General features: G+C 42.8%; 1 protein-coding gene across 8 annotated transcripts in view; it reads left to right on the top strand.

Annotated features, from left to right (window-relative positions):
• The window catches only part of MAPK10 (mitogen-activated protein kinase 10), a 267,071-nt gene that overhangs the window by 40,153 nt on the left and 211,075 nt on the right, over nt 1–15,843 (top strand). Inside the window, exon 2 of one of the 8 annotated variants that reach the window (XM_054029917.1) lies at nt 5,682–5,757. The exons of 6 other annotated variants lie outside the window; for them this stretch is intronic. The gene's annotated coding sequence lies outside the window, so the exon portion shown is untranslated. Of the gene's footprint in view, nt 1–5,681; nt 5,758–15,843 lie in introns of those variants that run through there. One more of the 8 variants, XM_054029920.1, reaches the window with a different exon arrangement.

The raw sequence follows: 15,843 nt of genomic DNA, 5'->3' as shown, positions 1-15,843 counted from the left end.
AACAAAATACCTCTATCTCATAGAAGGGCTATTAATTTACTATTAAATGGTATAGGACTTTTCCATAAGGGATAAAGAAATTATTTACACTAAATAACTGATTCTTGATTTAAAACTCAAACCAAACATTTTCTTTGCACTCACATGCCTCTGAGCTTCCTGGTTCAGGCCCAAACTTGAAGATGGTAGTACTGGGAATCTCCTGTTTAGTGATATTTCTAGCCTATACATTTTAGGTAAGAATCCAAACCTTTGGGTGCTTATCTAAACAGAACAGCTGAAGCTTTTGAGATTTGTTCATCATGAGCAGTGTTCGCTTTTTAGTCATTGCAAGGCAAGCAGGGAAACCTGAATTCAGAACTTCTTCATAACAAAACTTAAGGCTCAGTTCTTCCCTCGGGCATGTGTGCACAAATCCCATTAAGTCAGTGGGAGTTGAGCAGGTATTCCAGGTCAGGATTTGGCCTTAGCACTTTGATAGCATCTTCAGAGTACTTTACTAATTAATCCTTAAAACATGTCTACAAAGTAGGCAGATAAGAGTTTTTTAATGATCTCCAGGGTAATGCTGAATCAGGAGAATTAATAGTTGTATTTTTCAGAGGTGCTGAGCATCTGCAGCTCCAGCTGATATCATTTGAAGTTCTGGGTGCCCGGCATCTCTGAAAACCAGGCTTTGAGTGTGTGGGAGGGTAGCTTTTACTGCTTCCAGTGAATTCAGTGGAGCAGAGTTAAGCCAATGCTGAGCACTTTTGAAAGTCCATCTCTCCGTGCCGTGGGTTGGGGGCAGGGTGTCAGAAGTTTCAGTTGTGGAGGCCTGGGATGGAGGCCACCAAAACTCTCTCAGGTGAACTCGGTAAATAATGGGGGAACTTGTTCGTGAATATTTGGTTAGGAATGTAATGCAGTTTAAAATGTTGAGCCTTACCTATGTAGGGCCTGATCCTGTGATTCTTGTCCAGGCAGGTAGCCCTGTGGAAGTCAGTGGGACTACTTGCTTGAGAAAGAGCTGCAAGAACAGCTTATGTTGTGTTATGCATTTGGAATCTGTTTGTAAAAATAGTTCTGCATCTCACCCTCCACAAACAGGAACTCAGCTTTCCATGATTTCGAACCCAGCTGGAGTCCAGCTCACTGCCTTGACATACATGAGTTTGCTGGTATCAAAGGGGTAGCTGTGTTAGTCCGGATCTGTAAAACAGCAGAGTGTCCTGTGGCACCTTATAGACTAACAGACGTATAGGAGCATGAGCTTTCGTGTGTGAATACCCACTTCTTCGAGTTTGCTGGTGTCACTTAGTCCTAAATTTAATTTCCTTTGCTTGTCAATCTTAGGTTTTGTGAGGACAAAGATTTACTTTAAAAATGAAGGTGAGAAGAAACCCAAACTCTTTGTACATTAGCTCACGCTTCATGGTTCTGTTGCCACAGCAACAAGGAAGGACATGTTGTCTGTTATCTTTCAGCCAACTGACTTCATTAGTGAACTCCGTGAGAGTGCCAAATATATGGCTTCTGTATTTCCTGATCCAAACAGTTGGTTCTTTCTTTGATGCAATTGCTACAGTTCAGGACCACCGACTAGCTAATAAATCATGTACAGTTACTCCTCACTTAAAGTTGTCCTGGTTAACGTTGTTTCGTTGTTTCTTGCTGATCAATTAGAGAACATGCTTGTTTAAAGTTGTGCAATGCTCCCTTATAATGTTGTTTGGCAGCTGCCTGCTTTGTCCACTGCTTGCAGGAAGAGCAGCCCCTTAGAGCTAGCTGGTGGGGGCTTGGAATCAGGGTCGGCCAGCAGCCCCCCATCTGCTCCCCTAAGTTCCCTGTGCGGCAGCCGCCCAGCAGGCTATCAATTGCTGGGCAGTTCAGCTGTCCCTCCCCCCACTGTCATGTGCTGCTCCTGCCCTCTGCTTTGGAGCTGCTCCCTGGAGCCTCCTGCTTGTTGTGCAAGCCGGGGGGGAGGGAAGGGGGGGCGGGAAGGGAGGGGAAGAGAGGTGCTAACGTCAGGGTGTCCCCCTCCTCCTCCCACCTGTCCCCCCTGCTCCTTTACCCCATCTCCACAGAGCGGGAGGGAGCTTGTTGGCAGCAGCTGCTGTCTCAACTTGCTGATCTACTTAAAAAGGCAATGTACTTGGAGTGTAGTAAGTGTACTTAAAGGGGCAACATGCGTCTCTCTCTCACACACACTGTGTGTGCCTCTGTCTCTCTCTGCCATGCTGTCTCCCCTCCCTCCAATTGTGCTGCCTTGTAGAGTGTGAGGCTACATTAACAACAATGTGTTAACCAGTGGGGGCTCAGCCAAGTGCTAGTTCATCATTTAGCAGTAAGCCATTCCCTGGGAAATATCCCACCCTGTGACTTCACCACCTCAACCAAGCTTCACAATCATCATTGCTGTGTACAGTATTAAATTGTTCATTTAAAACTTATACTCTGTGTGTGTGTGTGTGTGTGTGTATGTATGTATGTATGTATGTGTATATATATATGGTCTTTTGTCTGGTGAAAAAAAAATTCCCTGGAACCTAAAACAGCACCCCCACCCCTTACATTAATTCTTATGGGGAAATTGGATTCTCTTAACATCGTTTCGCTTATAGTAGTATTTTTCAGGAACATAACTACAGCATTAAGTGTGGAGTTACTTATGGAAAAGTAGTGATTATATATGCAGTACATTTATTTTTTACATGAAAACTGATTGATCGATGTGCTCCATAACTACCTGCAATCATTTCTTCAGCGGTGTTACCTTGCAATCGATAAGTGGAACTAATGATAAACTAGGTCACATCCATCCTAAGGAGCTGACTGGATTACTCTTACTTCAGTGCACATCTGCCACTGAGGTCCTAAAAACCCTAGCTCAACTCCTGCCTAACTTTTAAGTCCCTAGATGCCTAAATTTCCACCATTAAAGCCCACAGGCGACTAAAAATCTGCCAGTGAGCCTGCACACAGCTGCCTCAATTTAGGCACCCAGGTGCCTATTTTATGCCAAACCCCAGAGAAATTGTCAAACTTGTCATTCTCCAGCCTATATCACCTGTGGGGCCTGATCCGGTTGGCATTCTCAGAGCTCATCCAAACCCATACAAAACAGCCAAAGGAGGAGGAACCACCACTACTACCCTTATAACTGTGTGTTAATCCAGTGCTTGGAGCACTCTCCTGGGTCTCACACATTCTGTGTTCAATTCCCTCCTCTGTCTAATGAGGCAGGGATTTGAACTTGGCTCTTCTGCTTCCTAGGAGAATACCTTAACTACTGGACTGTGGGGTATCCTGGGGCAGGTCTCTCTCAATCTGTCCTTTTGAATCTATTTTATTGTGTATAAATAATTAAATGTTCATTGGAGCCGGGGAACTGGAACCAGGGTCTCCCACATCTTGGGTGAGTGCTATAACCAGTGGACTAAAAGTTATAAGGGAGAGGTGGTGCCAGCGTCACCACTTTCTTTAGGGCCGTGAATCCCAAGTGAAGATAGGTGCCTTCCTCTGACCAGGAGCTCAGTGCCTAATTCCCATTGAGGGCAGGACATAGGCCACACCCTTCTTCTTGGCATTTTCTACGGGCTAGTTTAGGCAGCTCCTCGCTCAATGTGCTGGCTTTTGTGGTACCCATTCTTGGGCCCTTAACTCTCCCCATGCATTGTATAGGGAGTCTGGGAGGCTATCTCGGGGCTGTGGATTCCAGAAGCCTAAGTCCCTTTGAGGATTTGGCCCTTAGCTGCTCTGTGCCTTAGTTATTTTCTGTAAAATGGGGATAGTAGTATTGCCCTACCTCACAGGGGTGTTGTGAGATGCCCAGATACCACAGTAAAGGGAGCCACAGAAGTACTTTTCTTTGATAATTATGTTGCACAGAGCGGGAATAGCTGCTATAACAGACCTTTCTCATGACTGGTGTTGTGCAGCTTTGTTCCCTGGTCATAGATTTAGGCAAGAAGTTGCCTTTCCTAATCCTCCCTCACTTGACTCATAAAAGTCTAATTAGTCAGGTTTTATTTCACAAAGTGAATGCCACCACTCTATTATAGCAAGATATTTTCACTCACATTGTGCAATTTTTTTTAAAAAAATGCCCCTTTCCACTTGAATCCTGAAGTTCAATAAAATCTTGAAGAAACAAGAGGGAAAAAAATGGGATGGTAGAAGTGAAATGATTAGGGTTGAATTGAAAAGTTACTAGACATGTTTCCAAATATGACGTGATCTGTAAAAATCTGAATTAACATTATTTAGGTATCTGCTGTGCTTTTATAAAGTGAAAAATTGTATCCCATTCACTCTCATGGTGCTGCAGTATGATAAGCTACATTTGGAGTGGCTTTGACTGAGTGCCCATTGACTTCAATGGAAAGACTCCAACTGACTTCCATAGGCACTGGATTGGGTCTCATATGCATTGTATTAATGATTCTCTCTTTCTAAATATCTTCTGAGTTGCCAGTACAAGAAAATGTTAGGTTCATCGAAAATGTATGTAGAAATCAAAACGGAGAAAAAATTGCTGTCTGTGGATCACCCTGGGCAGATGGATTGGAGGGTTGGATTACACTGTCCTGCATCAGCTTTTGAGGTATATTACTAAACGCTGACTATTGGAACAGGAGGCTGAGGCTTAATGATTACCTTCCTAGGAGTAGCCAGCATTGCCAGTATGTGTCATAGTGAAGGTGTTGCCGGCAAGGGGCTATTTATAATGCTGAAGATGCAAGTAGCAGAAAAGTGAGGCAAATGTATTTGCAAGGCTGTCACCGATGGAGGGCCAGGAGGTTAGAATTTTTTCCCATCTCCTAACTGTGTAGGAAAGTATAGCATTTCACTGCAGACCCATTTTGCATTTACCAGTTGGTGGTAAATGTGTTTTAAATAAACAAGCTGACTGCAGTGACTTATGGGTGCTCAGCACTGCAGAAAATGTGGCCATAACTCCCATTTGAAGTCAAAGCCAGATGTGGGTGTTCCACATGCCTCTGAAAATTAGGCCATTAAGATGTTGTTGTGTAAAAATTATCAATGGAGGAAAAGCTGACAAAGCACATTGTAAACTTGTGGGCCTGCACAGTCAAATAATGTGTCCAGTAGCGTTAGTTTGCCCTTCTCCTCAGCAATAGGCTTATTTGCCAAATCAGGTTAAAACAGATAAAACCTGATCTTGCTCCCTGGCTTCAGCTAAACCTCTTCCTGATAAGGGTTCTGCCCCTGCCCACACTGCAGGTGTGTCCAGCCAGGCCTTCCACCTCACCGCTGTGGAGAGCCTCCCCTTTCCAGATTGTTTTCTCTGACCCTAGGTCTTCAAGAGCCTTCCTGCTCTCTACAGGCCTTCCCAACTGAGTTGTTTACTGGCCTGCAGATCTGTTGCCTGGGGGGTGGCAAACTAGCCATAGGCGGGGGTGAGTTCAACTCCATGTGACATGTTTCAAGGCAGTGGCCTACTTTGGCTCCAGTCCCTATCGGTTCAGCTCCATCTTACATTTACCTTTTAGTGGATACGATTCTGATCTCATTTACACCAGGGTATATCCGGAGTAACTCCGCTGAAGTCTTCAGGTATACGCAGCATAACCAAGATCAGCTTCCAGTACCTATAATCGGGCGATAAAGGAGTAAGCTCAGCCACATAGTGGAATGACTGGTACTAAAATGTGTTATCCTTCCAAACTGTGTCACAGGTTTGGATAACTCTGGCCAGAGAAATAGCTTGATGGATGGTGGGGGATAGCTGGAGACAGAAATGACAAAGCAAGGGTGAGTAATCAAATCTGTTCATGTAGTACTGGAAGTCAGCTGACTTCCTATTAACCACTAAAGACCTGATACTATTCCCACTGAAGTCAATAGCAAAACTCCCATTGATTTTGATGTGTAAATCAATCATTATAATAGTAAACTGTGCTATACCATGGTCGGCAAGAGGAGGGGAGTTATCAAACCAGATTGCATTCTCACTTACTGCAGATGGTATTGATGGTGCTGGCAATTATCAGAGATCAACTACTATGTTTTTGACTGATCTTGTGACTGCTAATCACAAAATCTGCATCCATGCAGATGTACTGTGTACATTTTACATTGAACTGTCGTAAAGTGACAACTACTTGCTGATATGTTGTAGCTGTGGCCGTCCCAGGATATTAGAGAGAAAAGGTAACTGAGGTAATATATTTTATTGGACCAACTTCTGTTGGTGAGAGAGACAAGCTTTAGAGCTATGCTCTGTGTAGCTTGAAAGCTTATGTCTCTCACCAAAAGAAGTTTGTCCAATAAAAGATATTACTTTGTCCACCTTGTCTCTCTAATCGACTTGCTCATACGCTTTTGAGGGAGGACTTCAGCTGTTGATGGAGTTAGTGGAAAAATCCTGCTGTAACCCACAGGCTTGTGAGGTTTTTTTCCCCCCTCAACTGATTACATTATAATTTTTTTTTGTTTGTAAATTCAGTAGTATAAAAGGAAGCCAATTTTGTTTCGTTTGAGATTTTTTTGGTTGCTTTTGTGTAGAGTCTGTTCTTGAGAGGTGTCAAATACCTCTAACTCAGCTGCAAGTACTTCAGTGGAGTTGTTGGTGCTTCGCCTTCCTGCATATATGAATTGCAGATATTCAGCATCTCTGACCAATATTGGCTCCAATTTAACTAGTAAACAAGATTCCAGTTCAAGCATATTAATGTTTGACTCAGATATGATTAAAGAATTAATGGTGACGTTGTTTGGTATTTTGGATGCAAGACAAAGAAGGAAGAAAATTGAAATAGTGCTCTGTATAATTACTTGTAGGAATTAACAAGCAGTGATTAAGGATAATGATTCTGATAGGAAATATAATTATTTCTGCTGCATTGTCTTTGTTAATAGCACACTACTGTTCTTATCTCTATTTCTAGAAGGACAAGTTTGACAATCTAAAAGTGAAGGAAAATTAGATTAGTATTGATGTAAAGCAGATTTCAGAGTCAAGTAATTAAAAAAATCATTGGTCAGCTGTGGTTTTTTTGCCTAATTTCTTTGGAATGCTTTTAATTTTTTAAAATACACTTTGATGTATCCCTAATATTTCACACTCATTCAGAAAACAAAATATTCAACTGCATGCTTACTATTTCAGTTTCCTTGTTTCTATCAATAGTATAATTGACTACAATATTACACCCCTGATAAGCAAGGGAAGAAGTCAGTTCTGCAAGGTACTTACACACATACTTAATTTTAAGTACCTGAGTAGTCCCTAAAAGTCTAATGTTAAGCACCTGAGTAGTTCCTTAATGGGACTACTTGGGTACTTAAAGTTAGGCACATGTTTAGGCACATTGCTGAACTGAGGCTTAAGTGAGGAGTTTATATCCGGGGGAAAAAATAATTTCAGTACTGCAGAGATAGAAATCATTCACAGACAGAATCAGATCTGCACTCTAGCATGCCTGTAACAACAACAATTCCACAATGTTATGCCATAGTGCATGGGCATTTAGATCACCAGCACATCCACTATGGCAAGCACCATAGTGGGTTCATTGCTAGTATGTATGACAAGCACCAATAGACCCAGTGGTGAAAATAGTCATCCTGCCCATAATGCAATACAATGCTTAAGAAGCCTGTGCTTTACTGGTCAGGGATCAGACTTGCTATAAGCCATTTAATTGTGCAGATGGACTTGCACATACCATAGCGTTTACTTCTGTACTATTATACCAGCATTGACTGCTTCTATATCACTGTCCTGCAATCAACTCCTTTCACAGTGAGCATGTCTCAGAAGGAGGCTTCCTTTGAGAATGCGGTCAGCTGGCTGAAGGTGCATGTGCAGTTGCTGGTGACCATCTAGAACAATGAGAAGACTCAGTCATAACTGAATACCCTGGTCTGTGGGTGGACGTCCAAGGGCATCGCTCAGCAGGACATCACTTGGTCTGGCAAGCTGCCCTGGGAAGTAGATTAAAGGCTTCAAGTGCAAAACGGTGGTGACAGTGATCTGGGGCAAGGAGGAGAAACATGCTCAAATCTGTGGAGCTGAACAGGAAAGTTGAGACTTGCCTTCAGTGCAGCCCAATGTGGCAGTGGACAGTACAGAGGCATCCTGCACTGTGGCAGGATAGGGGAGGGAATGAACCCTAGGTCCATGGCACAGGCAGACACCAGAGAGGAGGAGCTGAACTGGGTGAGGGAGAGTCCCATGGGTGGCTGAGCCTGTTTAGCAAGTGAAGGAAGATGGTGGGCAGGGACAAGGTGCCTTTGACATCAAGTATGGCACCTTTTATAGCGGATGTATTGGTTGCATGCTCTGGGGATGAGGGGAGCATTTTTGTGGTGCTGTGATGTACACTGTCACTATTGCTATGAAATGGACATCTCACAAGATGTAGCACCCCCTCCCCCCAGCTAAGCCTGTTTCCCTCTGCCCTGCCTCCAGTGCTTTCAGCATGAATAGCACCCACTGAACCCCTCTCCTGCTACCAGGTTTAGTTGCTCTGGTCAATGCCAGGTTTGGTATCCCCCACGAGAATCTCCATCCACAGGTGTTTGCATGGGCTGCTCTCACTGGTAATGGCAGAAGTGCCTGGCATGCTATTCGCAGTGGCTGGTTGATCCCTGCCACATGTCCAAATACAAAATGGTGGATGAGTAGAAGAGGAGTTCTTTAAAGGGAAACAAACAGCAAATGTAATCACAGGAGATTTTTACTGCCATGCACTACATGGTGGGCACCATGAGCCAATCATTGTATCAGTCAGCCCCTATGCTGGACCAGGACCCCTATTCAGCAGTCTGCTCCTATGTATCTGTAATAGTTTTTCATTCTGCTTTTCTGTATATTGCATGAAATATAAGTGTAGGCATAAATTGGTAGTAAACCTCTGTCCAACTACCAGGGGCTGGTGGCGGGGAATCATTACATTGCCTATCACACCTTCTGCCAGCCACAGATGCATGCAATGAAATCTAACAGAGATACCCTGCCAATCCAAACACAAACTCATTTTTGGTTGTTGGGATCCTCTGCACGGAGATGTTATCAAGGCTTCTGTTAGCCTGCAGCAAGGAACGTTTCTTGCTGCATTTGAAATGAACCCAACTCCCTCTGTTTCTCCAACGCTGTTGCTACCATTACACCCCATATTCTTCTTTCCTTCCCCCCAAATCAAAATGTAACTTTGTCCTTTCCACTCCTAGCCCCGGTACAGAATTCCTTGGGATTCAAAACTGAACAGTAATGGTTACTTTTATCATATCCTTGGTATTCCAGGGGTTGGATGAGCCATTACTCTGGTTATTAACTATATTGTTTCTCATTTTTCTTACCAGTGATCAGTTCTTGAACAGAGATCTCTCAGATCAAGCGAGGGGGCGGGTCTATAGAATTACAAGTGGCTGAGCGACTGGCTAGCATGAGGACAAGGGAAGGAGAAACCACATATTTAAATTTGGAGAGGACAAAATTAAGAGTTGTTTTTTTTAAAGAGGATGACAAAGGATTTGTAATAGTACATTTCCAGCATAACCCGGAAATGAGGCTTCAGAACCAATAAGTTCAGAGGGAACCATTTAAAGACAATCTGGAGATCCAAAAAGAGATGGCACAGCTATTCCAGCAATAGTTCCTTAAATATGTTTTTGTACAACCTGTACATTTATAATGCAATGGCAGTACTATTTGTCAGACTTCCCCATCTTTCCAGTGTACATTCTAGGCCTACCCTTATTTGTGCATAAGAAAGAAAAATTGGAATTCCTACTACATAAAGATCCTGTTCCTGTAGTCTACAAACTCTATTGCCCTTCCGCTTTACTCTGGTAATTGGGTTATATATTGCAGCTGGCCTGTATCTTTGTGAGCTTAATGGTTTATTTTGACAAGTTATCTCTCTGTGAAGAGTAGATCCAGTATGTTGTATTTTAATATCAATATAACTACATTTTTTCATCTATAAATGCAGTCATCTTGTCTCATACAAAACGTATATAAATCATGCTAAAAAGAGAAGAGCAGTAAATCACCAACAATAAACCAAAAAGGACATCCCCATGCCAACAGTTTCTAGCATTTAATATTGCATTGGTACCTCCACCATTCTCTTTTCCAAAAACCTCCCTCACCTTAATTCAGACAATATATCAGTGATTATTAAAAGGAATTCATACATTAAATCCATTACCGGCTGTGCAAGCAGCAACACTTGCTAATGCTTACTTCTGAAAACATCAGGAATCACCCTTGTGCATCCCCATTTCCCTGGCTCTCTGCAGGTACTGCTAGAACAATCTCTCTCCTATCTCTCCACAGCCACCTTGGGCCAACTGTGACTATGTTCCTAAAGCTCCAGCAGAAACTTCTGTTGTGGATCAAGATGACCATTCAACCTGGCCTCCATTTTGAGAAGATGATTTGGAAATTGGGGCAGTTCCCAAGGGTTTATGAGAATTTCCTAGGATGTTTGACTGCTCTCACAATCATCCTGAGATCACCATAATGGCTAATCAGAATCTACTTTAGGAGCTATGTTGAGAACTGTGGGATCAGTACCCAGAGGCTGTGCACCTGCAAGGGTAGAGTACAGCACTGGTGCATGGATGTTGGGCAGACCTAGCATTTATTCAAGAACTACTGGTTCTTACACTGATGCAATTCCACTGGTTCAATTACCAATGGTTCAATTCTCTCTAATGTAGACACTGCCATAAAGTAGGAAGATTTTTTTCCCTCTGCTGGATCCACTCTTCTATATTCTACTGAATTCTGTTTTGATGCCCTTTCCTATATGTATCTTGTGGATGTTTTAAGGAGCTTTCTTTGCATTTTATTGTTTATGGGTAATCAGCACACACAAAAATGTGTGTGTACCCATTCTGCATAGAAGAGCTGCACTTGTAGATGCAAATTGAGTATTTACATGTACAAATCCCCCTTTGCTTGTGAAAATTCCCTCTTGCACAGCAGTGGGTTGCACGAGAATTTTTGTTGCCATCAAACTAGACAACCATATTTGAGAATGGAGCTCAATATTTTTAAGCATCAGAGAGCACGGGACTTTGGCAGAGAGAGATGATGAGATGAATACCCTAAATCCAAGAAAAAGATAAGGGTTCTCTTCTGGCAATAGACACTGCTTTCTCATTGTCTTGGGTTTTGTCGGTTTGAGCATGATGGGGCTTGAGGTTTACCTACCCTGCTCAGTGAATCTAGACCCCAGGAAAAGGTGAGACTTAAGTTTCTTGGGTCCACCTTGCCTTTTCCCCCCTCCTCTTCCTTCCCTATGGACCATAATAGAAGATCAGGAAAAATGTAATATTTAATTCCTTACAACTGTTATAAGTGGTGCATATTTGGTAGCGTTGGTCATTGTGCAAAAGTGCAGAGCAAGGTTGCAAGAAGCCTTTCACTACTATTCCGCACACAAGGATCATTATAGTCCCAAGGGGATGGGGAGGAGGCCTCAACTCTACTGCAGCCTGTGGAGCTGGCTGCCAGTGGAAAGCAATTTCAAGGAATGAGGCAGCTTGTGTGCGTGTGCGACCCTGTGTGCTGGCGAGCTGCAGGGAGGGATTGCACCTCTTGATGCACGGTTCCTCCCCAACACTTTTTAGGGCAGTGCTACTACATGCTGCACCCTACTCTATAGGGTATTCAAGGCAAAATATTACCATCCAAAGCTATGTAACATCATAGTACATGAGCAAAATTAAAACAGTAATGATCAGGGCCTGATTCTCCTATCACCGCAGTTTTACATCAGTATAACTCTATTGACGTCATTGAAATTACTCCAGTTATATAGCAGTGTAACTGAGAGGAGACTCAGACCCCAGAGGCCTCCTCATAACTCTCATGGGTTTCTTTTCCTCATTTTTCCAGCTCTTCATTTTTAATTCTAGCAGCCTAAATGGTCAATAACCCTAGATAAACAGGTGTTACTGTAAGATGTTTGCAAAACGCAAACAGAGGTGACGTTTATTTTGAGTGCATTACAGTTGTATATTTATTACCCATTTATTGTGTTACTGACTGATACTACATTTTGATTTGTTTTGAGTTATTTTTCTGTTTGTGCAAGCAATTTAGCAGGTGTTTTGTGTGTGTGTGGGGTGGGAGGGAGAACCATTGACTGGTTCCTTTTTGTTTTCAGTCAGTCTAATTCCATGTTGTTCATGATGTTAAAAACAGTTGTCTAAGAAGACATACAGATGGATTTTCATTGCTGTGAAAGCCCAGGAAGCCTTTTAATTCAAGCATTGAAAAGGGAGTCTTGTGTTAGGTTAGGCAAGAACATTGGGAATCGGAACTCCTGGGTTCTAATCCTGGATCAGCTTTGGGCCAATCACTTAGGTCCAGATTGTAAATCTTTTGCTCATAATGAATAATATGCTACTGTACAAACAGTCCCATTTGATATCAGTGGGGCTACCAACAAAGAAAATTACTACTCATTGAGAGTAAAGGGTTCACAATCCGTCCCTTAGACTGTCTGCACCCTACTCCCCGTCCCCACTGTACAATGGGGGTGACTTTTCTGCATCTCACATTAGGATATTGTGAGACTTTATTGGAGCTTGTAAAGTACTTGGAGAACCTTGGGGTGTTATAAATATAAATTATTACACCAATAACATTATTTGTGTTGCCATATGGCAATGGGAAGTTTATAATGCCAAAGGACACTAATAATACATCATTTTTTAAAAATTCTGCTTCTCTAGCATGTGGACAGTCTAAGATGGTTCTTGAGCATTTTTGAAAGGAAATTATTAAAAGGGGATTATACATGTCAATGTGTTTCATAATCTACTGGTGTTCCCAAAAGGGCAAATTGCAGCTAATTCCCCCACCCTCGCCCCCGTTGAATGAGGGTTTTTTGTCATCTTGCTGCATCCAGTTCCTTCCTTGCTTCCTCCTTTTCCCTGAGGTCCTCTGAGCTTCTCTCCTAGCCCTGAAGATTTTTCTTCTTTACTTGCTTAACACACTCAAAGTCCCCATGTCACACTCAAAGACCTGTCCTCTAGCCAAGAAAGGATAGCTAATGTTTCCTGTGGAACCTGCCAACATCTCTCTCTGAGCCAGAGGGAGGAGTTGCTTCAAGACAATATGAGTGTTCTATGGTGCTCCTGGATCTTAAAGAGAGAGCTTGAGGCTTGAATTTGGATTCCTGTGTGGTTGCATATACACTGTTAGGCTAGCTCTGTAAATTAGTTTTCATTGACCAGTATGGGACAGAATTTGACTGACTGGGCATAGGCCTGCATTAGGGGCATTGTATAGTGATGCCACCCTACTGGAAGCTCTGTGAGGCATTGTCTCTCCATCGAGCACAGTCCTTCATAGAGTGTGAAGGAAAAGAAACAAAGGGGCACACTTCCTGCACTGTGTTCTCATGTCTGTGGTCAGTCAGGTCTTCTGGTGAATGTGGAAGGTAGTCACCCCATGTCCTTACCAACTGCTTGTATGAGTAAGCACTATTAATTGCAAGTGAGGGTTGCAGAGTGAGGCTCTGTGTAAGTCAATAATATTCCTAGCTAAAAAGAGAAGCTGTTTTCTACTTGTTGTTCAAGATAGCAGTTATCTGTCAAATCTATATTTTATTAATTTATGCCAAGAAAAATGATCCAGTAATTTTTCAGTGAGATATAGGAAAGAAAGGGAAGCTGAATGTTCTTTTTTTAGTTCTGCAGATTAGGAGTACTTGAGGTAAATTCCTTAGCAGTTCTCTCCAGGGGAAATAGTCTTTATAAAGAGCGGTAATTTACTGCAGGTGTTGTTTAATTAACACGTCTTTTGTGCATTTGTTTGTTTGAGGTGTCTGTCATCAGAAATTATTCCAAGTAGGTTAAATAGGAGATTTCTTTGCTTTGTGTTTTTATCTACAATTAACTGAAACTTTCTGTACGGTACTTGCTGTGTAGAGTAGGTGGCCATTGTCCTACAGACAGGAAACGTTTCTGTTGGTACAAAAAGAAATGTTTTATGCTGTAAAGGAACACAATTTTGGAAAGGAAAAGGGAGTTCTAACAATAAAAATAATTTTACCTTTCACTCAACTATCTGTTGACTGGGTGAGCTATTTCCAGTGGCACCACAGGGTCTTAAATTTGATAAAGAGATCAGGAAAGCAAAGAATAATAAAGTGGCTCGTTTCTTTCCTCTTCTGCTGAACCTTTCTCCTCAGGTGTGACTGAGGGGGCACGCTTGGTTCTTTCTCCATTTAAAGGAGAGATGCTTTTATTTTTTCCTTCTACCCCCAAATGTTTCCTGGCAGCTCTGTTTTTCCCAGTTCTCTAGAAAAGGTTCTCTCCCTGCTTCCAGCTTACTATAGTTAATGCCCTCTGGGTTCCCCTGTTCTGCTTGGAAAGATCTTTGCTCTGGACCATCTGCCTGAGCTTGGCTTGCACCTATCACTATGTCCCCTTAGCCCCCTCATCCCCATGTTCCCATCACCCATTCCCCTTTTCACTGTGTCCCCAGTTCCTCTCTTGCTTTCCCCATCTGTCCATCTCGCTTTCCTCCACAACCACAAGGTGAGATCTTGTGGACCACTCATCACATAGCATTAAGGGACAGGGCAGCAGCTCCCTTTCCCCCTGGTTATTCCCTGTGCCCCATTCTCTGCCTGCACTCTTATACATGCCCTAGCTAAAGATTGTGTGAGTGTAGACAGGGAAAGCGGAAACTGAGGCAGCTAGAAGTCTTCTGTCTGCTCCCTGCAGCGGTTGCTGATGGTGAGAGACCAACTTTTCTTTGCGGGGGGAAAACAAAACAGCTCAATCAGCTGTCTGGGATTTTGGGCAGAGTGGAAATCAACCAGGATTTGGTTTTAAAATCTCAGGGTATCTCTTGCCAAAATAGGACAGTTAGCCAGTTTGTCTGGCATATAAACTATGATATAATACCTCTTCAAGTTCAAGTCAGCAAAACATCTGCAGTTCTTGTCTGCCTTGATTTCTGAGCTGCCTTCCATTGAGTCCTAGAGGTTATTCTAAATGTTCCCATTCTTGCTATGTTTAAAAAAAGAGAGAAATCTCTCAGCCTATTTAAGCTGCTTTTTAAACTGTTCATTGCATCTTCAAAACAGCTATTTTCTTGGCTCCATCCAGCTCAGCATGTGATCAATTACTCTTAATCTGCAGCGTATGGAGGGAGTTTAATGAAGTTTCCCTACCAGGAAGGAAGTCTGTTAATTTGGATATTCTGTGTTCGGGGGCTTGGGCATTTGCATCCTTGCCGATTTGCTCAGAAGGGAACTACAGAAGAATCTTGCTGTCCAGAGAACACATGTTTTATCTGCACTCAGAGCCTGTTCTCATTTCCTGGCAGCTGGGTGCTACAGTGGATTAAATATTTAAAAGCATGTTTTTTCACTACTGAGCTTGGGGAAACGAGGACATAGATATCATGGCTTAATTAGTGTAATAACGAAATTAATGTGAGTGGTCCTTTTTTGGGTTCCCTTCAGGGTGTGTATCTGATTTAGTGTACAGTCCAGAGGCAGGGGGTAAGCCAGTGGATGACTTGACCACTGTTGGTTTACTGACGCACACAAGTTAATTTCAGCTGCGTGCACTGGAGCAGATCCATTGCTGTTTTATCTGCCCAGCTTTTACACTATGTAACCATTCTCACGCTACTGCTGACTTGACTACTTTTAAGCAGTGCTGGGATTCTTTGGTTACAGTGGTGAAGTGGCCTTAATGCTCATATTCCCTGCCGTGGGGCCCCTCATCTCAGGATGCATCAGACTTACCCAATGGGGAACCAGATATCACCTGCTTCCCACCTTCCTCCAGCTTCCAAACTCCTTTTGAGGGCATGAGCCCTAGAAACATTGATGCCTTCAGTGCTCAGCAAAC

The sequence above is a fragment of the Malaclemys terrapin genome, chromosome 5 (genome assembly GCF_027887155.1).
Source record: "Malaclemys terrapin pileata isolate rMalTer1 chromosome 5, rMalTer1.hap1, whole genome shotgun sequence".
NCBI classification, from domain to species: Eukaryota; Metazoa; Chordata; order Testudines; family Emydidae; genus Malaclemys; species Malaclemys terrapin.
This window is presented reverse-complemented; position numbering and strand designations above follow the sequence as displayed.